General features: G+C 41.5%; 1 protein-coding gene across 1 annotated transcript in view; it reads right to left on the bottom strand.

Annotated features, from left to right (window-relative positions):
• The window catches only part of USP26 (ubiquitin specific peptidase 26), a 74,002-nt gene extending 58,234 nt beyond the window's left edge, over positions 1 to 15,768 (bottom strand). Inside the window, exons 1-5 of the mRNA XM_054545083.1 lie at positions 15,689 to 15,768; positions 10,052 to 10,142; positions 9,417 to 9,462; positions 8,818 to 8,927; positions 2,418 to 2,482 (exon numbers count right to left, since the gene is read on the bottom strand). The gene's annotated coding sequence lies outside the window, so the exon portion shown is untranslated. The remainder of the gene's footprint in view (positions 1 to 2,417; positions 2,483 to 8,817; positions 8,928 to 9,416; positions 9,463 to 10,051; positions 10,143 to 15,688) is intronic.
• Between the last annotated feature and the right edge of the window lie 11,222 nt (positions 15,769 to 26,990).

The raw sequence follows: 26,990 nt of genomic DNA on the forward strand, positions 1-26,990 counted from the left end.
ATTTATTTATTTTTATTTATTTTTTTTTGAGACAGAGTCGTGCTCTGTCATCCAGGCTGGAGTGCAGTAGCGCGATCTCCACTCACTGCAACCTCTGCCTCCCGGATTCAAGAGATTTTCCAGCCTCACCTCCCAAGTAGCTGGGATTACAGGTATGCGCCACCACACCCAGCTAAGTTTGTATTTTTAGTAGAGATGGGGTTTCACCTTGTTGGTCAGGTTGGTCTTGAACTCTTGACCTCGGGTGATCCACACGCCTCAGCCTCCCAAAGTGCTGGGATTACAGGCGTGAGCCACCACGCCCGGCTATGTCACTTTAATAACAGACAGAAAGATGATAGCATTAGGAGCATGGAGCTACCAGCTTTTTGCCCAAGTGTTTAAAAAGTGAACCACAGATGTAACACACATTTAAGTATTTAAAGCAACTGATACATCTCAAACTGAGATTGCCTTCAAGGGTACTAAAATTTAAAGATTCATCTAATGTCCAACTAAAAATCATCTTAGGTATTATCATTAGTTGAAGCAAACTACAAGGCACAGGGTGTGAAGAGACATGAAAGTTTAAAAAAAAACTGAGTGGCAACAGTACTGGACATTTTTTTGAATGCCCACATTCTAAAGCTGAAAGCCAGAGAGAGGAGTAGTGTCTGCAAAATGCCATAGTTTTATCTCTAGCTATGTATATATATATATGTTCTTCCATATTTGCTGGCTGTATCTTGGGCCACATAACGAAAGTCCCAAACCTGTGATACCCTTGGGTTGCTTGTCCAGCTGGAGAGATGTTGAAGCAGAGAGAGAAGTAGGAAGGGAGAAGCGGACAGGAGACAGTGCCTTGAACATACATGGTCCACATCACCTTTCACATCAAAGGCCTTTGTCTTCCTGTTTGCTTTATTGTCATCCTCAAAAGCAGCTCTACAAAAAACCGCTGTTCACAGCCCTTTCCCTACCTCTAGGCTGTAGGTCCTTAAGGTAAGAAACCATTCTTATTTGTTATTCCATGTTTCCTGATGCCCTTTTTCTGGGGATCCAAGCTCTGTAACACTTCTCCCCTGTAACTCTTCTCCCCTCAGACAGATAACAAAAGTGGTCAGAGAACCACATCTTAAATCCTTTTAGTGCTCTCATATTTTTCTAAGCAGTTTTCAGTAGTTTTTTCTACAATCACACAACCACATGTTGTAGCTTCTGGATAAGCAAAGTGATTAAGAAATGGAGGAATGATGGTAGGTTAAGGAACTATTATTTTTGTGAGTAAACCTCCTGGAGCTATTTGAGTCTCTAAACGCCACACATTTCGTAGAAGTTTGATAGAAATTAAAACAAAACACAAACCTCTAGCTCCTAACTGGTTTGTATACCCAATGAGTAGCTGGCTAATCTCTACTCTGAAGAGCCCTGCACAGACAGACTGCAGGAAATGCATGTCAGTCCCATAGCTGGACTCTCAGTGACCAAGAGATAAGACTTTTTGGGATCACTTCTGACTCATTAGAACACCATGAAAAATAAAAGTTTCAAAAAATGCCTGCGTGTGATAAGTAAAATGAAATGAGACAGTAGGGTCAATGCACTATGAGAGAACCCCTCATTTTAATAAAGTAATCATTACAGCCCTTGATTCTATTAACAAGTGACAAAATAAGGTAGCAAGAAGGGAGAAAAAGCTTTTCAAGGTAAGGGCAATATTTATGTCATTAAGATGCACCAAGTTACCTTCTACTCTGGGTATATGTATAATGAATCCAGCTAAACCATGGACAAGAAACATTTGGAAATTAGATAAAATTGATTCCTAGTCTCCAGTAAAAGTTCAAGGTGAGGGGAGGAGGCGAGGAGCAGACTCAGTTGGGAAACAAGTCATTATCAACTCCTCTGGAATACCAATAAACCTCAGTTTAGTTAAAGCATTTTTCTATGAAATTTTATAAACATTCCTCTGTGATCCCTTGACGTTTCCAAGCTAACATACATGTGCAAATGGAGGACAGGTTTACGTAATGGCCAAAAATGAGAGAGGCTGACAATTGGTGGCTGGACAGTGTTTTCTGCTTAACAGAGGAATCAAAATATCCACTGGGTTTAAATACCCAAATGACCTATGCTTATACTGACCAGGTGTGTAGGGTGACTTTGTTTTGATCAAAAGTCCAAGGGAACAGAGGACTTGTTGGATTTTGGGTTTCCTGATGGCTTGGTGCCAGCTATGGATTTAGTTGATAAGGCCCAGTTTCTTTGTGTACATATTTGAATTAAATAAGCACCTTTGATGGACAAGGCCTCTAACTGGTTCTAATTAACACTCATATAGGCTATGAAAACCTTCATCTGCATCCATTTTGTTTTCTGAGTCAAAATAATACATATTTTTAAAATACTTCTCCTCTGTTACTTATATATATCCTTACCTCCACAAGGATCCTGAGAGGCAAGCACTTAGCAAGCAGCCCAGGTTAAAGCAGAGACAGGGAATCTGTTGGGAAGAGGTCAAAATTAGGGGAAAAAAGAAGTTGCTCTAAGCAGCAGTCTATACATACTCCTTTGTGTACTATAAATACTTCTTGCTCTCTTCCCACCATGCTTCCAGTTTCCATCTTTCCCTGTCCGTTCTACTGAAGTCCTTGCCCCGTCATCAATCACTATATCACCAGAAGAAGGACCCATGCAAGGAGAGCAGAGCCTCTATCCTGACTCCGGGAGAAGAGCTTAAGCCAAAGCTCACAGGTCTTCTATTTGAGATATCTGGCAGTATGAGGCTCTCCTGAAGTACTTGTGGCTATCCAGAGTGCTTATGCAGTATTCCACTCCAACGGCCTGAAGATTCTGCCTGATCCAGCCACAGTACAGCACCCTCATTAGCTTCTTCTAGGCCTTGAGCACAACTTATTTGTTTAGTTAGTTTGTTTATTTATTTATTTAGTGTCACTCTGTCACCCAGGCTGGAGGGCAGTGGTGCGATCACAGCTTACTGCAGCCTCAACCTCCCAAGCTCAAGTGATCCTCCCACCTCAGCCTCCCAAGCTGCTGGGACTACAGGTGTGACATCACCCCCAGCTAATTTTTTAAAACTTTTTGTAGAGATGGGGTCTAGCCACATTGCCCAGGCTGGTCTCAAACTGCTGTGCTGAAGCTATCCTCCTGCCTTGGCTGCCCAAAGTGCTGGGATTACAGGCGTAAGCCACCGGGCCTGGCCTGGAGCAGAACTTCTTTTTTTTTTTTTTTTTGAGACGGAACCTCACTCTGTCGCCCAGGCTGGGGTGCAGTGGTGCGATCTCGGCTCACGGCAACCTCTGCCTCCCAGGTTCAAGCAATTCTCCTGCCTCAGCCTCCCAAAGTGCTAGGATTACAGGCATGAGCCACCGTGCCTGGCCCATAACTTCTTAAATTGTGTCTACACACAAACACGTATAAGTGTCTTTTGTCCCCTTTATTTTTAATTTTTTTATTTCCATAGGTTATTGGGGAACGGGTGGTGTTTGGTTACATGAATAAGTTCTTTAGTGGTGATGTGTGAGATTTGGGTGCACCCAACTCCTGAGCAGTATACACTGCACTCAATTTGTAGTCTTTTATCCCTCACCCCCTTCCCACCCTTTCCTCCTGAGTCTCCTAAGTCCATTGTGTCAGTCTTTTTTTTTTTGAGACAGAGTCTCGCTCTGTCGCCCAGGCTGGAATACAGTGGCACAATCTTGGCTCACTGCAACTTCTGCCCCCGAGGTTCAAGTGATTCTCGTGCCTCAGCCTCCCAAGTAGCTGGGATTATAGGTGACTACCACCACGCCTGGCTAATTTTTGTATTTTTAGCAGAGACGGGGTTTTGCCATGTTGGTCAGGCTGGTCTTGAACTTGAGGTCAGGACCTCAGGTGACCCACCTGCCTCAGCCTCCCAAAGTGTTGGGATTACAGGCATGAGCCACTGCGCCTGGCCCATTGCGTCATTCTTATGCTTTTGCATCCTCATAGCTTAGCTCCCACTTATGAATGAGAACAATGTTTGATTTTCCATTCCTGAGTTACTTCACTTAGAATAATAGATGCCTCACTTAAACCTGAGGTCCTTCACTAGGAGGCAGCTTATTCCTAGTACTAATTCCACACACTAAGAATAGAAATATGAACAGGACATAGAAAGCCTCTCTCACTTGTGTTTACATCAATGGGCAGTCCTACAACTGGTCTGCATCAAGCCAAATGAACAGAACTGCAACTGTTCCTACAAGGATCCTACAGGGTCTTTTCACCACTCCTATATATGCTGCTACTGAAGTCATACAGACAATACATCTGCATTAACCATACAACTTGTTAAATGCTACACTGTACAATGCTTTTCAGAACATTAGATGCAACGAAAACTAGAATCTTTAAAATAAATTCACTGAATTTTTATGTCTTTCCCAATTGTGTGCATAATATTTGAGTCTAGTAACATGGACTAGAGTCAGATATCTGAATGAGAAAGCATAGATTTACTGTAGGTCCTCAAATAAGGTCATCTTCTACAACATTGTTTCCTTATAAAATTGGTGAGGAAAAAAAAATCAATTCCCGGCTGGGGCTACTGTCTGGGTGGAGTCTGCATGAGTTTTCTCCACGTACTCATTTCCTCCCACATCCAGAAGATGTGTACATTGGGTTAACTGGCGTGCCTAAATGGTCCCAGTGTGAGTCAGTGTGGGTGTGTGTGTGAGTGCACCTGGTGATGTAATGTCCTGCCCAGGGTTGGTTCCAGCCTTGCACCCTGAGCTGCTGGGATAAGATCCAGCCACCTGTGACTGCTTGAAACAGAGTAAGTGGGTTAGAAAATGACTCAATGAATGAATACAAAATATTGTAAAATAAAAATTCAGAAAGTCTATGATAATCATACAAATGCACAACAATAAATGACGTTGTGCTAAAGTGCTCAGTGAGCTTTGCCGTATTTGTGATTGTTTTTGAACTGCATGGTGGTAGGAGATACTTCTTAGAATTTTCACTTTGCAAATGTTTCTTCCTTAATTTAAATCCACCATCACGGCTGGGAATGGTGGCTCATGCCTGTAAAACCAGCACATTGGAAGGCTGAGGTGGGAGGGTTGTTTGATGCCAAGAGTTAAAGACCAGCCTGGGCAACGTGGTGAGACCTTGTCTCCACAATTTTTAAAAAAGAATTAGCCAGGCATGGTGGCACACACCTGTAGTCCCAGCTACTCTGGAGGCTGAGGTGGGAGGATCACTTGAGCCCAGGAGTTTGAGGCTGCCGTGAGCCATGTTTACATCACAGCACTCCAGCCCTGGTGACACAGCAAGACCCCAACTCTTAAAAAGTGATAATAGTAAGTCCGGACGCAGTGGCTCATGCCTGTAATCCCAGCACTTTGGGAGGCCGAGGCGGGCGGATCATTTGAGGTCAGGAGTTCAAGACCAGCCTGACCAACATGGTGAAACCCCGTCTCTACTAAAAATACAAAAAAATTAGCCAGGCATCATGGCAGGAACCTGTAATCCCAGCTACTAGGGAGGCTGAGGCAGGAGAATTGCTTGAATCTGGGAGGCGGAGTTTGCAGTGAGCCGAGATCACACCACTGCACTTCAGCGTGGGTGACAGAGTGAGACTTTGTCTCAAAAAAAAAAAAAAAAAGGTAACAATAATAAAAACAAATAAACCCACCACCGAAATGACCACCACGACTCACTGATTCACCAAGAGCTGGGTAATTATTGTATCTTGTTTTTGTTAACCTTTCTTAAAGGTATAGATAGCTCACCTTTATTTCAGTGTTTAATATAGTAAAAGTGTTTTCAGTCTTTATTTAGAAGTTTGGTGATGTTTTCATGACCAGACATATATGCCATGGAGACCTAACTCTTGCTTATATCAATCAGCCAATGGTAAATTTGGTTTTGTCATAAGTCATTTTGCTTCAAAAGTTGCAGTTCACTAGAACTTATTGAAGACATTAAGTGAGACTTACTGTACTTACTAAAATTCAATATAAAGACTCCTCACTAGAACAAATATGGATATTTTTCATAGAAAGATTAGTTAGAAGAACATTAAAATGTTAGCAGTGGTCATAATTCTATGCCGTTCGATTGCCAGTAATTTCTTTAATTTATTCAGTGTTGTGTAAGAGCTGGCTTATATGAGGTGGTAAGTGCACATCTCTTCCAAAATCTGCATTCAGTGTGACAACACTTGAAATTGGTGATGGTGGAATTATTTACACCTTAGAAATTGACAAATGCCACATATCAGGTTTTTTCTCTTCTTTTGGAGAGTCACTTGTTAAACAAAAAGCATACCACTTTTTGTGGTCTCTAGACTTTCCTTGTGAACACATAAAAATTACAATTTGAGGTTACTTTTAAAGAATGAAATTTGAGTAAATTAATCTTTGTGTGTATAGCACGTTTTCATGAAGTATTAAGAAAAATATGTTTTTCTCCATAAAAGATCTATAAACCCAAATACCCTTGCCCTAAAATTTCCACTACAATTTAATTTCTCTCCTGTACCCATATAAACAAGCATGAAAACATGAGTGTGGAGAGAGGAAATCACACCAAGAATTTATAGCACGTGAAAATTTCAAGGCCAGGTATGGTGGCTCACACTTGTAATCCCAGAATTTTGTGAGACTAAGGTGAGAGGATTGCTTGAGGCCAGAAGTTCCAGACCAGCCTGGGCAACATAGGGACATCCCATTTCAACAAAAAAAGTAAAAAATGAGCTGGGCATGGTGATAGTGCCTCTAGTCCCAGCTACTCAGGGGGCTGAGGCATGAGGAGTGCTTGAGCCCAGGAGTTCAAGACTGCAGTGAGCCATGATCATGCCACTGCACTCCAGCCTGGGTGACAGAGTAAGACCCTGTCTCAAAATTTTTTCTTTCAAATAATTAGTAGCCATTGACAGAGTAGACCCCAGATGAGTTAAAGCAGCAGTCCCCAACCTTGTTGGTACCAGGGATCAGTTTCGTGGAAGACAATTTTTCCATAGACCGGGGGTGGAGGGATGGTTTCGGGATAAAATTGGATCCACCTCAGGATCATAAGACATTAGATTCTCATAAGGAGTGTGCAACCTAGATCCCTTGCATGTGCAGTTTACAATAGGGTTTGTGCTCCTATGAAAATCTAGTATCGCTGCTGAGCTGACAGGAGGTGGAGCTCAGGTGGTAATGTTTGCTCGCCAGGCTGCTTACCTCTTACTGTGTGGCCCGGTTCCTAACAGGCCACCACCCAGTACCAGTCCACGGCCCAGGGTTTGGAAACCCCTGAGTTAAAGGGCAAAGGACTGGACCTCTTAGGAATCAAGAAGCCAGGTCCCACTTTAAGTTCTGAATAGGGTCACTTTCACCTTTCCTAGGTTTCTACCTCTTGGGTTTCTACCTCTGCCCAAACAGAGATTAACCCTTTTGGATTCCTCTACCTTGTGACTTACTTTTTAAATGCCAATACTTAGAGAAACTACCAAAGAAGAGACCCAAGATGAATGTGAAGAGCAGTGGGTAGAACAAGTGTGTGCAAAAGGAGAAGGTGTCCCACTTATAGTTGGGATTCATTCTTTTTTTCGTCTAGCAAATGAGCTAAGGTCACTATCAGACCACTTGATGAAGGAACTTGGTGGCAAAGCTCCATTAAGTGGTTTTAGGTAGAGTTTTTTTTTTTCCTAAATAACTCTGGCCCCAGTTTTTACTGGATGGGAAATAACAACAATGATTTCCACCTTCCATGGTTTAAAGTAATTTAGCCATTTACATGGATAAATCAAAAGGCTTTGAAATGTCAACGTGCTATGTAACAGACACTTTAGTTTCTAAAAAAAAGAAATGTGGATTTTTTTTTTTTACCTTGGTTGGGTGAACTTCAGATTACATGATGCTACCAGAATAAAATATGTGCTAACAGAAAAGTAGAGGAATCACAGGTATCTACTGAGACTAAAGGTTAAAAGATACTCTTAGGATAGTGCATATTTATATTAAGCATTTAATCCTCCATTTCTTACTTTGTCAAGTGTCTTCACCTAATCTTCAGTGAACTAATCACAACCCAAATGTGACTTTTTACAGGTGAGGAAAGAAATTTCTAGGACTGGTAGTTAATAGGCACCTTCCATCCCAGATAGCTACAGTCCTGCTAGATGCTGAACTATGATGCTAGCCTCAGTGTAATGTGTCCTAGTTGGTCGGAACAGAACTCAGCTCAGAGCAAGAAAAAATCTGAGATCCTTAGCCAGATTACAGGGTTGTGGTTTCCCAAGAGAAGACAGTATAATCTATGAGGAATGTGCAATACCTGAGAAAGGAAAGAAAATAAATAAAGGAAGGTGGGAGAGGTGCTAAACCAAGCACTGTATGTCCTCCCTCCAATATGTGCATTCAGGAAATGGAGAGCTCATTCATGAGTGCCTGTTGTGTACTAGACGCATTACAAAGATTATGACACTTGATTCTTACAACATTCTGATAGCAAAGAAGGATTCCTGTTTTGCAGAAAAGGAAAACTGAGGCCCAAAGAGTTAGTTAGGAACTAAGGATAGAAAGTTACTGATGGCCAGATGCAGTGGCTCACACCTGTAATCCCAGCACTTTGGGAGGCTGAGGTAGGAGGACTGCTTGAGCCCAGGAGTTTGAGAATAGCCTGGGCAACACAGTGAGACCCCACTCTACAGAAAATAAAAAATTAGCTGAGTGTGGTGACACACACATGTAGCCCCATTTACTCAGAATGCTGAAGTTGGAGGATCACTTGAGCCAAGGAGTTTGAGAACAGCCAGGAGTTCTACAAAAAATAAAAAATTAGCTGAGCATAGTGACATACCTGTAGCCGCAGTTAGGAGGCTGAGGTGGGAGGATCACTTGAGTTCAGGAGGTCAAGGCTGCAGTGAGCTGTGATTGCATCACTACACTTCAGCTTGGGTAACAGAGACCCTGTGTCAAGAAAAAAAAAAAAAAGAAAGAAAGTTAGTTACTGGTAAATCAGGCTTAAACTGAGGTCTGTCTGACTCCAAAGCAATCCAAGAGGAAATTTACAAAGCACCAGAGTGAAAACTACATAATTCAGGCATTTACAGATGTTATTAAGAAGTACAAATCATAAGGCTTACTGTTAAATGGCTGCAGGGAAAGACCACATTCCAGAACATATGCCATAGCAGGCAACAACTCCAGAAGTGTAAACTTTGGTTAGAAGATCCCCACTCTAAGGTTTGGTATTCCCATGTACTGAAAGCTTGAATCCCAAATTGATATGAAATTCTATCATTCATCAGAAAGGAATTTTGACCCAGTTACTGTATACCTTGCCTGAAAATTGACAGCAATGGTGAAATCAAGTTCAGACAGAGGACCTCCACATGTTTGAAACAAACAGATCAGATAGCAATCTAGGGGGAACAGCACAGATACAGGAATGCTTACCAATCAACCCCTGTGGTTGGCTGCTGTATAGAGCAGAGACTATGACCTGGACAGGCACAAGAGAGAGCATTTATTATATGAGAGCATTCAACATAACCCAAATAACATTAGCACTTTTGTCATGATCTATTTACCCAAATTCATTCATCCCACTGTACTTCTTTTGTGTAACAAGACAGGAAACACAAGGCTTAGGGGGGAGCCTTAGCATGCAAACCCCAAATCTTTGTCCCCAGCTTCCAATGCCTGAATTCATTGACAATTTTTAACAGTGTCACAAAGTGTGAAAATACTGTTAGAAACCAGCTGAGCTGCCAGACTACTGCCTTACAGTGAAAATGAGCCCAGTGTCTTTCAGACTCAGAAACTGGAAGCTTGTTGTACCAGCAATGTCTGCAGAGCAAGGAAATGGACAACAATGTATGGAAGAGTAAACATCTGAAGGAGTAATAACCTACATATTACTTTAATTGCTGGCGTATACCTTCAGGAACCCTAGCAAATAAATGTCACAAGTGGAGCAGGCTGGCAGACTACCATTCCCTGACACCTACTTGGTCCTCAGGACCTGTCTTTTCCCTCTTTGTATATATAAGGCTGGCTTTCAAATTACCTTCAGACCCATATTCTCATACCTGAAACAAAGGCACCTGAGCAGCACTCCGCACTCCTTAACTCTTGAAGTTTTCTACAATCCAGTCCAGTCCCTCCTGCTGCTGTCTCTTACTGGTTTTCCAAAAAAATAGAAATAAAGATCAGAACTTCGGTGTTAAAAAGTCAAAATCAGGTTTATTTGAAATCAGAACAGTCTAAGTTTGTCAATGTCTCTGTAACAGTGGCACCCACAGTGTACATGAGGAACACAATTAAGAAGTAGAAAAAGATGCCCCTGTCTAATGAAAGGAACAGGTTGTAGAAAGAGAGTCAGTATCATGGAATCGGCAGTGCTTAGGAAGAGTGACTACCACTGTTGGTAGTCCCTATCTCTAGAACTCTAGGAAGGGGTTTCAATACCATCATTAATGATGCACAGGGGACAGGAGGAGGGGGCTGCCCTTCATAAGACACTAGTCACCTCACACAATGTAAGGACACCCTGAACTTGTCTAGGTGATCTTGACAATTGATTCCAGTTCCATCTTTTTCACATTACAGTACCATAGGCTCACTGGTACTGGACTTTTCCATCACAGGTTCTGAAGGAGATGGTGACTGTATGAATCTGCCAAGAGACTTGCCTGTGGATGGACAGCCCAGCACCACTGCAGGAAAATTACATAACTTGGAACTCATTTTGGTGGATGGCTGGGGCACACTTCCTTTTCCACTTATTCAGAGAAACTTCTGAAAATGGTTGGTTGGACCAAGGTACCCAATCATGCAGGGTGAAACATAATAGGAACTGCATTAGTCTTGTGGTTACAAGATCAGATAAGACTACTGCTTCAGAGGTTTGACTGTCCCTTCAAAATAAACTATAGTTCATTTTGCTTTAATCAAACATTATAGGGGAATTATATATTAAGCTAATAGGCAAGATCTCAACTTCTAGAAAGGGGAGTCTCAAAGATGTCAGTTGATTGTATTCATTACCATGGTGAAAAAGACTCATATAGGATCACAGATAACAAATTTTTGAAATTGGAGGTTTGAGTTGTTCACCAGGTTATACAATAGCATTCTCATGGTGTATTCGTGTCAGTAATTAGTAGCACAGTAAGTTAGAAAACCATGGACATCAGAAAGAAGCTAGTATCATTTAGGATAATTTCACGAATAATTGCAACCATTAAATAATGTTGGTGCCATCTGACACTGAGAATAGATCTTCAAAGAAATAATCCACAAAAGTTTACAGTTGCTAATATTGGCTTTTGTGGGTATGCTCTTTGGAAAATATCCCCTCTAGGATTCTATGGGTGAAGTGGACATAAGAAAAGTGTCTTCGGCCTAATACCTGGATCTAAATTCTAAATTCTAGGGTTAGATTATTATTTAAGATCTAGGGCTCTGCTCAAAAAGTCAGGATCTGTGAGGCTAGTTAATATCTTAATTCCTGAAATCCTGGCACCTTATATTAGCAAAGGCAGAGGTAGCTTTCATTCTTACCAACAACTGATTTTTCAGGTTTCTAAATTCAATCTAGAAGGATATTTGGAAAACACCAACTTTCTACCAATAAAGGTACTAATAAGTCATTCAGATGCTAGATAATATATATAATTCAAATCCAAATCAAGAATAAACCAGGCTAGGCCAGGCACAGTGGCTCACGCCTATAATCTCAGCACTTGGGAGGTTGAGGCAGGTGAATCTCTTGAGCCCAGGAGCTGGAGACCAGCCTGGGCAACATGGCAAAACCCCATCTCTCAAAAACAAAAAGAAAAACAAAACAAAACAACAACAACGACAACAAACCATGCATTGTGCTGTGCACATCCCAGCTACCAGCTACTTGGGAGGATGAGGTGGGGGGATCACTTGAGCCCAGGAAGGCAGAGGTTGCAGTGAGCTAAGATCACTGCCACTGCACTCCAGCCTGGGTGACAGAGTGAAACCTCTCTCTCTCAAAAAAACAAAAAGTAAAATTAAATAAACATTTTAATCAGTATCCAGAAAAATTACTAGATTAAATCATTCAACAAATATTACTTGAGTGCCTGCTATATATCAGGCACTATTAGAGACACCACGTTTACAGCACGGAAGAAAAAAGTTCTTGCACCCGTGGAGCTTAAAGTCTACTGAGGAGGAAGAAAAATTAGCCAGGCGTGGTGGCACATGCCTATAGTCTCAGCTACTCAGGAGGCTAAGGTGGAAGGATTGCTTGAGCCCAGAAGTCAAGGCTGCAGTGAACCACGATGGCACCACTGCACTCTAGCCTAGGTGACAGAGTGAGACTCTGTGTCCAGAAAAGAAAAAAAAAAATATCCTCAACTCTCATAGCATTATTTAACAGATAATGTCAAAAAAGAAATATAAGCCAGGTGCAGTGGCTCACGTCTATAATCCGAGCATTTTGGGAGGCCAAGGGGGGTGGATCGCTTAAACCCAGGAGTTGGAGATCAGCCTGGGCAACATGGCAAATCCCATCTCTATAAAAAATACAAAAATTAGCCAGGCGGGTTGGCATATGCCTTCAGTCCCAGCTACTCAGGAGGCTGAGGTGGAAGGATCACTTGAGCCCAGGAGGTCGAGGCTGTAGTGTGCCACGATCACACCACTGCACTCCATCCTGAGTAACAAAGCCAGACCCTGTCTCAAAAAAAAAAAAAAAAAGTAAACGAGGCGAAAGACTAATAAGTAATTTCAATCAGCACCATTTAAAAAAATACTTGCACTTTATCCTCAAAGCAAAAATCTTGTTTCTCAGTGATTATGCTCAAGTTTTTGAGAGAGACTAAAGTTTTCCTTTAATTTTAATTATCCCACTGAATACACAATAGGAGTCACAAAACGGCAGTAGGAATGTAAAGAAGCCAGTGCTGCCAATTTAAAACGGCTGCCCTTTAAGTGTTACTTGTACCACTGTGGCACACTGCGTGGCTAAGGGACAGGGCTGGTGCATGCCAGTCAGGGAGTGAGCAGAGGATCCAGAAGGATCTAGAAGGGTCTACTTCCATTTTCTCTCCTAACCTGGCCCTAGACAACTTCTGTCCTCCTTATTCTTAAATAGAAACCATTTTTTTTTTTTTTCTGGGAAGGAACACCTTGGAAAGAGGACCTATGCCAAAATGTATAAATACCATTATATTAAACACACAACTATACTATACAATAAAATTCAGATGAGGAAACATGACTTCCAACGGCTGTTCACTGCCAGAAAGTAAACATTCAATCTTACAGTTAATTTCCTCATTTACACACTGAAATACCTCAGTCTTTTAAAGGAAATGTATGCAAAAAACTCGAGCAGAATTGAATACATTGAACCTCAACACACAATTGTTTCAGGATATGATATCCCAAAAAACTTTCTGCAGTGGCTGGTGATCGGCACTTGTGACAATTTAGTGTCCTAAAACAAGCTCTCAGGCAAATTAGCAATGTGTGCATTTTTACATTAAAAATATCACAAAAGGGCTGGGCACAGTGGCTCACACCTGTAACCCCAGCACTTTGGAAAGCCGAGGAGGGTGGATCACCTGAGGTAAGGAGTTCAAGACCAGTCTGGCCAACTTGGTGAAACCCCGTCTCTACTAAAAATAGAAAAATTAGCTGGGCATAGGGGCGGGCACCTGTAATCCCAGCTACTTGGGAGGCTGAGGCAGCAGAATCACTTGAACCTGGGAGGCAGACATTGCAGTGAGCTGGGATCGTGCCACTGCGCTCCAGCCTGGGCGACAGAACAAGACTCTGTCAAAAAAAAAAGAAAAGAAAAGAAAGAAAATGCCACAAAACATTCTTTGAATTAGAAAATTCTTTTCGTTATTTGTAAATTGAAGATAATACAAAACTTTCTTCACACAAAATTTACGAAAAGGACTAGAACCCACATTTAATGGAATAAAATGCTACCGAACACAGAATTCCTCTGTAAAATAAAATTCCAAATTCCATTAAATGGCAGCCGATGATAAGACACTTAAGTGCAGTCACTGGTGCAAAACATTAAGGACACAGCCAGATGATTAAATTGTGCATTTGTAAATCAAGATTACTCCAAAACTTTTATTTTATAAGGAAATTAATGAAGAGGAAACAATACCAGAATTTGGACAAATAAAATTATACGAAATAGGCTGTTCTGTTATCAAATGCACTCAATCGACCGTTAATTTCCTCTACTGCAAACTGAAACTTGTACAAAACCTTTCATAAGAAACCTATGAAGTTTCCAATGCCAACAATATTTTTTTAAGAGACAGGGTCTCGCTCTGTCGCCTAGGCTGCAGTACAGTGGCGCAGACGCAGCTCACTTCAGGCTTGTCCTCCTGGGCTAAAGAGGTCCTCATACGTGGCCAAGACTACTCAGGAACACCACATCTGGCTATTTATTTATTTATTTTGAGATGTAGTCCCACTGTGTCGCCCAGGCTAGAGTGCAGTGGCACAATTTCGGCTCACTGCAACCTTCGCCTCCTGGTTTCAAGTGAGTCTCTTGCCTCAGTCTCCCCAGTAGATGGGATTATGGGCACATATCACCATGCCTGGCTAATTTTCATATTTTTAGTAGAGATGGGGTTTCACCATGTTGACCAGGCTAGTCTCGAACTCCTGACCTCAGGAGACCCACTCACTTCAGCCTCCCAAAGTGCTGGGATTACAGGCGTGAGCCATGGTGCCCAGCCAAATTTTTTTTTTTTTTTTTTTTTTTTTTTTGTAGAAATGAGGTCTCCCTCTACTGCTCAGGCTGGTCTCTAACTCCTGGACTCAAGCCTCCTTCCCACCTCCCAAAGCACTGGGATTACAAACACTAGCCACCACAGCTAGAGAGGCAGAGCATCCATATTGTTTGTAAAACATCAAATGCAGTGAAGACCAAACTTTCCAAGGCAAATGCATGAAAAATATGAGAAGCACTCTTTGTGGAATACAATTAAATTCACAACTATACTGTATAAAAATGCAAAATAGCGAATGACCAACAGGAGGCTAGCTGAAGTTGTCAATGAACAATTCCTGCACTGACCAGACAATATTTTCAAGTTTTAAATACCAGAAAACTTTTCTTTTATTTGAAAGTTAGTGGATGAAAGAACCGACTCCAAAAGATAACAAATATTACATTTTTAAAAGAAAAAAATACAAACAACATCAAAGCAACTAATGGCCATTAACTGACCTAATACCGTGCACAATCCCTCCCAGTGAGAAGCTGATTCTTTCCAGGTCCAAACTAACAGAAAGAGAGGCCAGGCGTGCTGACTCACATCTGTAATCCCAGCAGTTTTGGAGGCCGAGGCGGGTGGACCACCTGAGGTCAGCTGTGGGAGCTCAGCCTGAACAATATGGTGAATCTCCGTCTCTACTAAAAATACAAAAACTAGCCAGGCGTTGTGGCAGGCGCCTGTAATCCCAGTTACTCGGGAGGATGAGGCAGGAGAATCGCTTAAATCCAGCAGGCGGAGGTTGCAGTGAGCCGAGATCATGCCACTGCATGACAGCCTGGATGACAAAATGAGACTCCATCTCAAAAAAATAATAATAATAAAATAAAAAGAAAAGAAAAAGTATACTATTACATTTCATATAGTCACATATAAAGAGCACACTACAAATATCTAACTATCAATAACTATTTCGAATGAAAAGCAAATTGATCTTACAATAGTTTGTGGAAGAAGTCGACACCCCTGACACACCAACGCTCCACCACAAGCCCACTTAACAGTCCAAAACAAAATGGGCCCCGCCACAGGGGCAGGCTTCTTTTATTGCCAGTGTATGGCTCCACCCTCAAAGATCCTGACTGGTTGTGACTGAAACAATTGACCCGGATACTGTCTACTCCCAACTTCTCTATAACAGGAAAGTCCGTCCACACCCCGGGCCTTTGCTCCTTATTGGTGGGAAGGATTATTGCTTGGAGGTTTTGCGCGTGCAGTGGCAGGAACTGTGGGGAACGGAAGGAAAAAACTATCACAAAGTAACTCCCACGAGACTTTCTGCGTGGTTCCCGCAATGAATTCAAATAACGCGCCAACCGCTTTTACATTTTTTGCATATTATTGCCTTGTACGGGAAAGATCTTCCCAGCCATTTCTACCATTGGGATGAGACTCAATTCGTAGCAGGGAATTGAAACCCACCCCTCAGCATTTATGTTTGGGAAAAAGGAACGGGCGTGATGTCAGGACGGGGATCTACAGTGAAAAATGAGCCTAAATAGCTGCACACCTGACAATTGTGCATAGGAAGTAAGGGCATTAAATTGGGAATGGTGCCGCCATTGCAGGAGAGTTAAACAGAATGGGCATTAAACTAAGTGAGCATAGGCAATTAGGAGAGATTTTATATGACTGGGAGAATGGATGTGGGGTGATAAGAGGACTGAGGAAGGGGATCACGAGTAGAACTAGGAAATGGCCATACTAGCGTTTGAATCCATGACCCTCTAGCACCAATGTCTGTGTTGTAGACCACCATTTAAGAGTAATCAGCCTCCTACGGGAATGTCCTTTCCCTCCATCTCTGCCCACCAATTAGGTCCCAGCTCAAACACAGCCTCCTCCATGATGCATTCACTGATCCTTTCCCTCTCTTAACAGGCCCTCTCTCGCTGCTACCAGGTGGGGAATATGGGAAAACATTAGAATTGGGGTGCAAGGGAGTGCTGTCAGCACTGGCATCAGTTAGCACCGGGCTGGATGTGGCGAGAAGGACCCAGATTTGTGCTGGGATGTTTGCATTTGTTAGGTTGCAGAAATTCTGTAAAATCTAGCGCAAAAAAATAAACTAGCCCATACCTGTCTCCTGACTGGTCAGAGAATTATAAATTTAGACTACAGTTGAAAGTAAACTTGGTAGGGCTGGGCGTGGTGACTCACGCCTGTAATCCCAGCACTTTGGCAGGCCGAGCAGGTGGATTACCTGAGGTCAGGAGTCTGAGGCCAGCCTGGCCAACATGGTGAAACCGCATCTCTACCAAAAGGACAAAAAAAATTAGTCACGCGTGGTGGCACGTTCCTCTGATCCCAGCTACTCGGGAGGCTGAGGAAGGAGAATCGCTTGAATCCCAGAGGCAGAGGTTGCAGTGAGCCGAGATAGCTCCACTGCACTCCAGCCTCGGCGACAGAGTTAGAGTCTGTCCGAAGAAAAAGAAAAAAAAAAAAAAAAAGGCACTGCAAAATATAAGATAAAATGCAAAATCAGTTTCTTGGTAGCCACTGTGCTGTCCCGGCACCTGCTCAACCAACCGTGGCATGTATTTCCTCATTTTTAAGTGAAAACCACCACAAAACTTTAGACAGCATACATGAGTGGACCAAAAGCAATATTTAAACAAATAAAATATTAGAGTCATCACTTTGGAAGGTAAAACACAACACTGTGACCAAATTCAGCTAAGGGACCCAAATTGTCTTAAATCCAAAGCCCTCTAGACTATTTAAGTATGCCATTAAACATGTTAAAGTATAGTATTTGCTGCACTTGGAGGCTCATGCCTATAATCCCAGCAGTTTTGGAGGCCGAGGCGGGTGGACCACCTGAGGTCAGCTGTGGGAGCTCAGCCTGAACAATATGGTGAATCTCCGTCTCTACTAAAAATACAAAAACTAGCCAGGCGTTGTGGCAGGCGCCTGTAATCCCAGTTACTCGGGAGGATGAGGCAGGAGAATCGCTTAAATCCAGCAGGCGGAGGTTGCAGTGAGCCGAGATCATGCCACTGCATGACAGCCTGGATGACAAAATGAGACTCCATCTCAAAAAAATAATAATAATAAAATAAAAAGAAAAGAAAAAGTATACTATTACATTTCATATAGTCACATATAAAGAGCACACTACAAATATCTAACTATCAATAACTATTTCGAATGAAAAGCAAATTGATCTTACAATAGTTTGTGGAAGAAGTCGACACCCCTGACACACCAACGCTCCACCACAAGCCCACTTAACAGTCCAAAACAAAATGGGCCCCGCCACAGGGGCAGGCTTCTTTTATTGCCAGTGTATGGCTCCACCCTCAAAGATCCTGACTGGTTGTGACTGAAACAATTGACCCGGATACTGTCTACTCCCAACTTCTCTATAACAGGAAAGTCCGTCCACACCCCGGGCCTTTGCTCCTTATTGGTGGGAAGGATTATTGCTTGGAGGTTTTGCGCGTGCAGTGGCAGGAACTGTGGGGAACGGAAGGAAAAAACTATCACAAAGTAACTCCCACGAGACTTTCTGCGTGGTTCCCGCAATGAATTCAAATAACGCGCCAACCGCTTTTACATTTTTTGCATATTATTGCCTTGTACGGGAAAGATCTTCCCAGCCATTTCTACCATTGGGATGAGACTCAATTCGTAGCAGGGAATTGAAACCCACCCCTCAGCATTTATGTTTGGGAAAAAGGAACGGGCGTGATGTCAGGACGGGGATCTACAGTGAAAAATGAGCCTAAATAGCTGCACACCTGACAATTGTGCATAGGAAGTAAGGGCATTAAATTGGGAATGGTGCCGCCATTGCAGGAGAGTTAAACAGAATGGGCATTAAACTAAGTGAGCATAGGCAATTAGGAGAGATTTTATATGACTGGGAGAATGGATGTGGGGTGATAAGAGGACTGAGGAAGGGGATCACGAGTAGAACTAGGAAATGGCCATACTAGCGTTTGAATCCATGACCCTCTAGCACCAATGTCTGTGTTGTAGACCACCATTTAAGAGTAATCAGCCTCCTACGGGAATGTCCTTTCCCTCCATCTCTGCCCACCAATTAGGTCCCAGCTCAAACACAGCCTCCTCCATGATGCATTCACTGATCCTTTCCCTCTCTTAACAGGCCCTCTCTCGCTGCTACCAGGTGGGGAATATGGGAAAACATTAGAATTGGGGTGCAAGGGAGTGCTGTCAGCACTGGCATCAGTTAGCACCGGGCTGGATGTGGCGAGAAGGACCCAGATTTGTGCTGGGATGTTTGCATTTGTTAGGTTGCAGAAATTCTGTAAAATCTAGCGCAAAAAAATAAACTAGCCCATACCTGTCTCCTGACTGGTCAGAGAATTATAAATTTAGACTACAGTTGAAAGTAAACTTGGTAGGGCTGGGCGTGGTGACTCACGCCTGTAATCCCAGCACTTTGGCAGGCCGAGCAGGTGGATTACCTGAGGTCAGGAGTCTGAGGCCAGCCTGGCCAACATGGTGAAACCGCATCTCTACCAAAAGGACAAAAAAAATTAGTCACGCGTGGTGGCACGTTCCTCTGATCCCAGCTACTCGGGAGGCTGAGGAAGGAGAATCGCTTGAATCCCAGAGGCAGAGGTTGCAGTGAGCCGAGATAGCTCCACTGCACTCCAGCCTCGGCGACAGAGTTAGAGTCTGTCCGAAGAAAAAGAAAAAAAAAAAAAAAAAAGGCACTGCAAAATATAAGATAAAATGCAAAATCAGTTTCTTGGTAGCCACTGTGCTGTCCCGGCACCTGCTCAACCAACCGTGGCATGTATTTCCTCATTTTTAAGTGAAAACCACCACAAAACTTTAGACAGCATACATGAGTGGACCAAAAGCAATATTTAAACAAATAAAATATTAGAGTCATCACTTTGGAAGGTAAAACACAACACTGTGACCAAATTCAGCTAAGGGACCCAAATTGTCTTAAATCCAAAGCCCTCTAGACTATTTAAGTATGCCATTAAACATGTTAAAGTATAGTATTTGCTGCACTTGGAGGCTCATGCCTATAATCCCAGCAGTTTTGGAGGCCGAGGCGGGTGGACCACCTGAGGTCAGCTGTGGGAGCTCAGCCTGAACAATATGGTGAATCTCCGTCTCTACTAAAAATACAAAAACTAGCCAGGCGTTGTGGCAGGCGCCTGTAATCCCAGTTACTCGGGAGGATGAGGCAGGAGAATCGCTTAAATCCAGCAGGCGGAGGTTGCAGTGAGCCGAGATCATGCCACTGCATGACAGCCTGGATGACAAAATGAGACTCCATCTCAAAAAAATAATAATAATAAAATAAAAAGAAAAGAAAAAGTATACTATTACATTTCATATAGTCACATATAAAGAGCACACTACAAATATCTAACTATCAATAACTATTTCGAATGAAAAGCAAATTGATCTTACAATAGTTTGTGGAAGAAGTCGACACCCCTGACACACCAACGCTCCACCACAAGCCCACTTAACAGTCCAAAACAAAATGGGCCCCGCCACAGGGGCAGGCTTCTTTTATTGCCAGTGTATGGCTCCACCCTCAAAGATCCTGACTGGTTGTGACTGAAACAATTGACCCGGATACTGTCTACTCCCAACTTCTCTATAACAGGAAAGTCCGTCCACACCCCGGGCCTTTGCTCCTTATTGGTGGGAAGGATTATTGCTTGGAGGTTTTGCGCGTGCAGTGGCAGGAACTGTGGGGAACGGAAGGAAAAAACTATCACAAAGTAACTCCCACGAGACTTTCTGCGTGGTTCCCGCAATGAATTCAAATAACGCGCCAACCGCTTTTACATTTTTTGCATATTATTGCCTTGTACGGGAAAGATCTTCCCAGCCATTTCTACCATTGGGATGAGACTCAATTCGTAGCAGGGAATTGAAACCCACCCCTCAGCATTTATGTTTGGGAAAAAGGAACGGGCGTGATGTCAGGACGGGGATCTACAGTGAAAAATGAGCCTAAATAGCTGCACACCTGACAATTGTGCATAGGAAGTAAGGGCATTAAATTGGGAATGGTGCCGCCATTGCAGGAGAGTTAAACAGAATGGGCATTAAACTAAGTGAGCATAGGCAATTAGGAGAGATTTTATATGACTGGGAGAATGGATGTGGGGTGATAAGAGGACTGAGGAAGGGGATCACGAGTAGAACTAGGAAATGGCCATACTAGCGTTTGAATCCATGACCCTCTAGCACCAATGTCTGTGTTGTAGACCACCATTTAAGAGTAATCAGCCTCCTACGGGAATGTCCTTTCCCTCCATCTCTGCCCACCAATTAGGTCCCAGCTCAAACACAGCCTCCTCCATGATGCATTCACTGATCCTTTCCCTCTCTTAACAGGCCCTCTCTCGCTGCTACCAGGTGGGGAATATGGGAAAACATTAGAATTGGGGTGCAAGGGAGTGCTGTCAGCACTGGCATCAGTTAGCACCGGGCTGGATGTGGCGAGAAGGACCCAGATTTGTGCTGGGATGTTTGCATTTGTTAGGTTGCAGAAATTCTGTAAAATCTAGCGCAAAAAAATAAACTAGCCCATACCTGTCTCCTGACTGGTCAGAGAATTATAAATTTAGACTACAGTTGAAAGTAAACTTGGTAGGGCTGGGCGTGGTGACTCATGCCTGTAATCCCAGCACTTTGGCAGGCCGAGCAGGTGGATTACCTGAGGTCAGGAGTCTGAGGCCAGCCTGGCCAACATGGTGAAACCGCATCTCTACCAAAAGGACAAAAAAAATTAGTCACGCGTGGTGGCACGTTCCTCTGATCCCAGCTACTCGGGAGGCTGAGGAAGGAGAATCGCTTGAATCCCAGAGGCAGAGGTTGCAGTGAGCCGAGATAGCTCCACTGCACTCCAGCCTCGGCGACAGAGTTAGAGTCTGTCCGAAGAAAAAGAAAAAAAAAAAAAAAAAGGCACTGCAAAATATAAGATAAAATGCAAAATCAGTTTCTTGGCAGCCACTGTGCCGTCCTGGCACCTGCTCAACCAACCGTGGCATGTATTTCCTCATTTTTAAGTGAAAACCACCACAAAACTTTAGACAGCATACATGAGTGGACCGAATTTATTTCAAATAGCATCATCTTACTTATCTGTTTACAATTATGTTCAATAGTTTCTGAAATTTCTAAAATCTCCCTTCCTTCATTTTTTTCTTCACTGTTGACAGAATATTCTTTATTTAACTGTGAATTTGATAGTTATTTTGTTCTAATAATGTTAAAGACATGATAATTTTCTGCATTTTTCTATCTAAATTTCTAAGAGCTTTTATACTTTTAATTCCTTTCCACATGGATATTTCTCCGTTTCCTAAACATTGCACCACTTAGCTGTTTGTATGCCATATTTGTCTGAAAAGTGTTTAGTATGTATTTAAAATGTTTATTATTAATGAATACATTTAACGAGTAAAAACATAGCAAAGATTTGATTAATTTATATGATTTAAATTCATTTATATAAGTTATATTAGTTAACAAATATAACTTTTAAATTAATTAATATAAATTATAATATTTGAAATCAAATATGTGCACATACATTTAGCATCAAAAATAACAATTTGCACCAAACAGCAGAAAATTACTCACTAGGTTTCCAGACAAATTTGCTTAAGAAAAAAATAGTGCAAAATAATTTCGTATAAAAGAATGTATAATAATAGTTTTAAGTGAATTAAGTATAAAAGATTCCTGGTAACTTGTCTATTTTCCTGCTTTAGAAAATATGTTTTTGTAAAATTTTGATATTTGATCAAGTTTCATTTGTGAAAAGTAAAATGTATTAAGAAACAGGTGTGTATTTTTAAATTTTATATTATTTTATTTTATTATACTATAAGTTCTGGGATACATTTGCAGAATGTGCAGGTTTGTTACATAGATATACACCTGCCATGGTGGTTTGCTGCACCCATAAATCCATCATGTATATTAGGTATTTCTCCTAATGCTATCCCTCTTCTAGCCACCCACCCCCCAACAGGCCCCAGTGTGTGATGTTCCCCTTCCTGTGTCCATGTGTTCTCATTGTTCAACTCCCACTTATGATTGAGAACATGCAGTGTTTGGTTTTCTGTTCCTTTGTTAGTTTGCTGAGAATGATGGTTTCTAGCTTTATCCATGTCCCTGCAAAGGACACGAACTCATCCTTTTTTATGGCTGCATAGTATTCCATGGTGTGTATGTGCCACATTTTCTTTATCCAGTCAATCATTGTTGGACATTTGGGTTGGTTCCCAGTCTTCGCTATTGTGAATAGTGCTGCAATAAACAAACGTGTGCATGTGTCTTTATAGTAGAATGATTTATCATCCTTTGAGTTTATACCCAGCAATGGGATTGCTGAGTCAAATGGTATTTCTGGTTCTAGGTCCTCGAGGAATTGCCACACCATTTTCCACAATGGTTGAACTAATTTACACTCCCAACAACAGTGTAAAGTGTTCCTATTTCTCCACATCCTCCCCAGCATCTGTTGTTTCCTGACTTTTTAATGATCACCATTCTAACTGGCGTGAGATGTTACCTCATTGTGGTTTTGATTTGCATTTCTCTAATAACCAGTGATGATGAGCCTTTTTTCATATGTTTGTTGGCTGCATCCAAACACATATTTGTAATAAAATAAAATTTTCCCTTTTATCCTACATTATTGTAGACTAAAGCTATAAACAATAGGAAAAAATCATCAGCTTCCATCATGATCATATCCACATAAGTTCTAGAACAGAAAAGGCTAAACTATGGTGTCATAAATTACAACTGGGGTTGTCTGGGGGAATTAGAGCAGACACTGAATGGAAATACATATACATATATATGGGGAGTTTCTGGTTGATAGTATTATTCTATATTTTTATTTGTGTTTTGGTTGCCCAGATGCATAGATTTGTCAAAAGCTTGCAAGTGATATTCTTAAGATTAGTACATTCATTATATATAAATTGTACCTAACACAAAATAGGGAAGCATATTCTAGTTTTGCAAAAGCAGTGTGAGATCCTAACAGCCTTTCCCTCCTGCTAATTATAACTATAAATTTTGGATAAAATATGAAAACTAGCTGGGCACCATGGCACACACTTTTAATCCCAGCATTTTGGGAGGCCAAGGCGGGCAGATCGCTTGAGCCCAGAAGTTTAAGACCAGCCTGGACAACATGGCAAAACCCTGTTTCTACAAATACAAAAAAAATTAGCTGGTCATGGTGTCACACACCTGTAGTCCAAGCTACTAGGGAGGTGAAGGTGACAGTGTCACTTGAGCCCCAGAGGTCCAGGCTTCAGTGAGCAGAGATCGTGCCACTGCACTCCAGCTTGGGCAACAAAGTGGGACCCTGTATCAAAAAAAACAAAACAAAACAAAAAAAACTACTATCTGTGGATGGATAAAACAATCCAACCAAAACACAGGGATTGTCCAAATGGATTTTAAAAATATATGATCCAACTACATGCTGTCTATAGAATATATACTTTAAACAAAATAAAGAAATTGAAAATAAAGGGATAGAAAAGGATATATCATGCAAATAACAATCATGGGAAAGCGGGAGTGGTTATACTAATATCAGACAAAATAGACTTTAAAACAAAAAATGTTATTGAGATAAAGACATTTTATAATGGCAAAGGGTCAATCTATCTGGAAGATATAATAAGTATAAACATATGGTAATTACATTAAACAAAAATATAATACAAAATACATTAAACAAAACTGACAGAACTGAGGAGATAAACAATTCACCAGTAACATTTATAGAATTTAATACCTCACTTTCAATAATAAATGGAACAACTTAAAAGATCAACAAAGCAATGGAAGACTTGCAGAACACTATAAACAAATTAGTGCTAACAAATATCTCTAGAACACAGAGTATCTTCTCCAACGAAATTGCAATTAAAATAGAAATCAGTAATAAATATAAATTTGAGAAACTCACTCGTAAGTGGAAATTAAACAACACACTCAAGCACCTAATGGACCAAGAAGAAATTAAAAAGGAAATGAGAAAATACTTTGAGATAGGATGCAGCTAAAGTAGTAATTTGAGAGAAATAGACCATCTGAACAAACCTCTATCAAGGTAAAAGACTAAATCAGTAATTTTAAAAACTATACCCAAAACAAGGCTCCGCCAGGTGGCTTCACCAATCAATTATACAAAACATTCAAAGAACAATACCAATTTGTCATGGTTAATTTAATCTGTCAACTTGACTTGGCCACAGGATGCCCAGATAGCTGGTTCAACATTTCTGGGTGTGTCTGTGAGGATGTTTCCAGAAGAGGTTAGCACTTGAATTGGCAGACTGAGGGAAGCAAATGGCCCTCCCCAGTGTGGGTGAACTCATCCAATCTACAGAGGACCTGAATAGAACAAAAAGGTGAAGGAAAGTTGAGTGAACTCTGACGGCTGAGTTGGGAAATTAGTCTTCTCCTGCCCTTAGTGCTCTTGGTTCTAAGGCCTTCAGACTCTGACTGGAATCTACAATATCAGTTTTCTGGCTCTCACACCCTTAAATGATGTCACTGGCTTTCCTGGGTCTCCAGCTTACAGATGGCAGATTGTGGGACTCCTTAGCCTCTATAATCATGTAAATGTAAACCAATATTTTATAATAATTACCTTGTAATAAATATGTCTCTCTCTCCATATATATGAATATATACTCATATATATATACAAATATATATTCATATATATATACACTATCATGTGGGTCTCTTTATATATGTGTGTATATTATCTATATACACACACATGGATATATATACACATACTATATATATAAATAAATATATATTTATAATATAAATATATTTAATTTAATTTATTTATATTTATGTTTTGGTCAATGACCAACCATGTATACAATGGTGGTCCCGTAAGATAATAATATTGTATTTTTACTGTACCTTTTCTATGTTTAGTTACACAAATATTTATTATTGCATTACAATCGCCTAGAGCAAGAGTCTTCAATCCCAGGGCCATGGACTGGTACTGGTCTGTGGCCTATTAGGAGCCAGGCTGCACAGCAGGAGGTGAGCAGCAGGCAAGCAAGTGTTACCGCCTGAACTCCACCTCCTGTGTAATCAGTGGCAGCATTAGATTCTCATAGGAGTGTGAACTGTATTGTGAACTGTGTATGCGAGGGATCTAGGTTGTACACTCCATGTGAGAATCTAATGCCTGATGATCTGAGGTGTAACAGTTTCATCCTGAAACCATCCTCCCTGTCTGTGGAAAAATTGTCTTCCACAAAACTGGTCCCTGGTGCCAAAAAGGTTGGGGACTGCTGGCCTACAGTATTCAGTACAGTAACATGCTATACAGATTTGTAACCTAGGAACAATAGCCTATACTATATAGCTTAGGTGTGTAGTAGGCTATACCATCTAGGTTTGTGTAATTACACTCTATGATGTTCACACAATGACAAAATTGCCTAATGATGCATTTCTCAGAATGTATCCCTGTCGTTAAGTGACACGTGACTATAGACACAGACCCACACATACCCTATTGTTTCTATTTCTCCAGAGAACCCTGACTAATACACAATTCTTCATAAATTCTTCAAAAATTAAAAAAGGAGGGAATGCTTCCCAATTCATTTTATTTTATGGGGCCCATATTATCCTGATACTAAAACCAGACAAAGATATGCAAAAATAAAAACAAAAACAACCCTGCAGACCAATATCTCTTATTAATATGGGTACAAAATTCCTTACAAAGTACTAGCAAACTGGATCCAGCAACACAGAAAAAGAATTATAGTAGCCAAGTTAAGTTGCTCACTTCTGTAATACCAGCTATTTGGGAGGCTGAGGCAGGAGGATTGCTTGAGGCCAGGAGTTCAAGACCAGCCTGTGAAATATAGCAGGACCCTGTCTCTAAAAAATATATATTAAAAATTAGCTGGGCATGGTGGTGCATACCTAACCCCAGCTACTGCCCCCATGACCCAAACACATTCCACCAAGTCCCACCTCTAACATTGTGGGGATCACATTTCAACATGACATTTGGAGGGGACAAACATCCAAACTATATCAAAGGCTATCTTAGAATTCTGTCTACCACAATAATAGACTCAGCTTGGCAGATCCAGAAGGTACAGATAAGTTGCATGAGCAAATGGTCAAACCCCTTAAACACCAATTCCTGTTATAGTGCCCTGTCTCTCTCAATCCATGCCTACAGTGTCCTTGGGGC

The sequence above is a fragment of the Pongo abelii genome, chromosome X (genome assembly GCF_028885655.2).
Source record: "Pongo abelii isolate AG06213 chromosome X, NHGRI_mPonAbe1-v2.0_pri, whole genome shotgun sequence".
In the NCBI taxonomy this organism is placed as follows: domain Eukaryota; kingdom Metazoa; phylum Chordata; class Mammalia; order Primates; family Hominidae; genus Pongo; species Pongo abelii.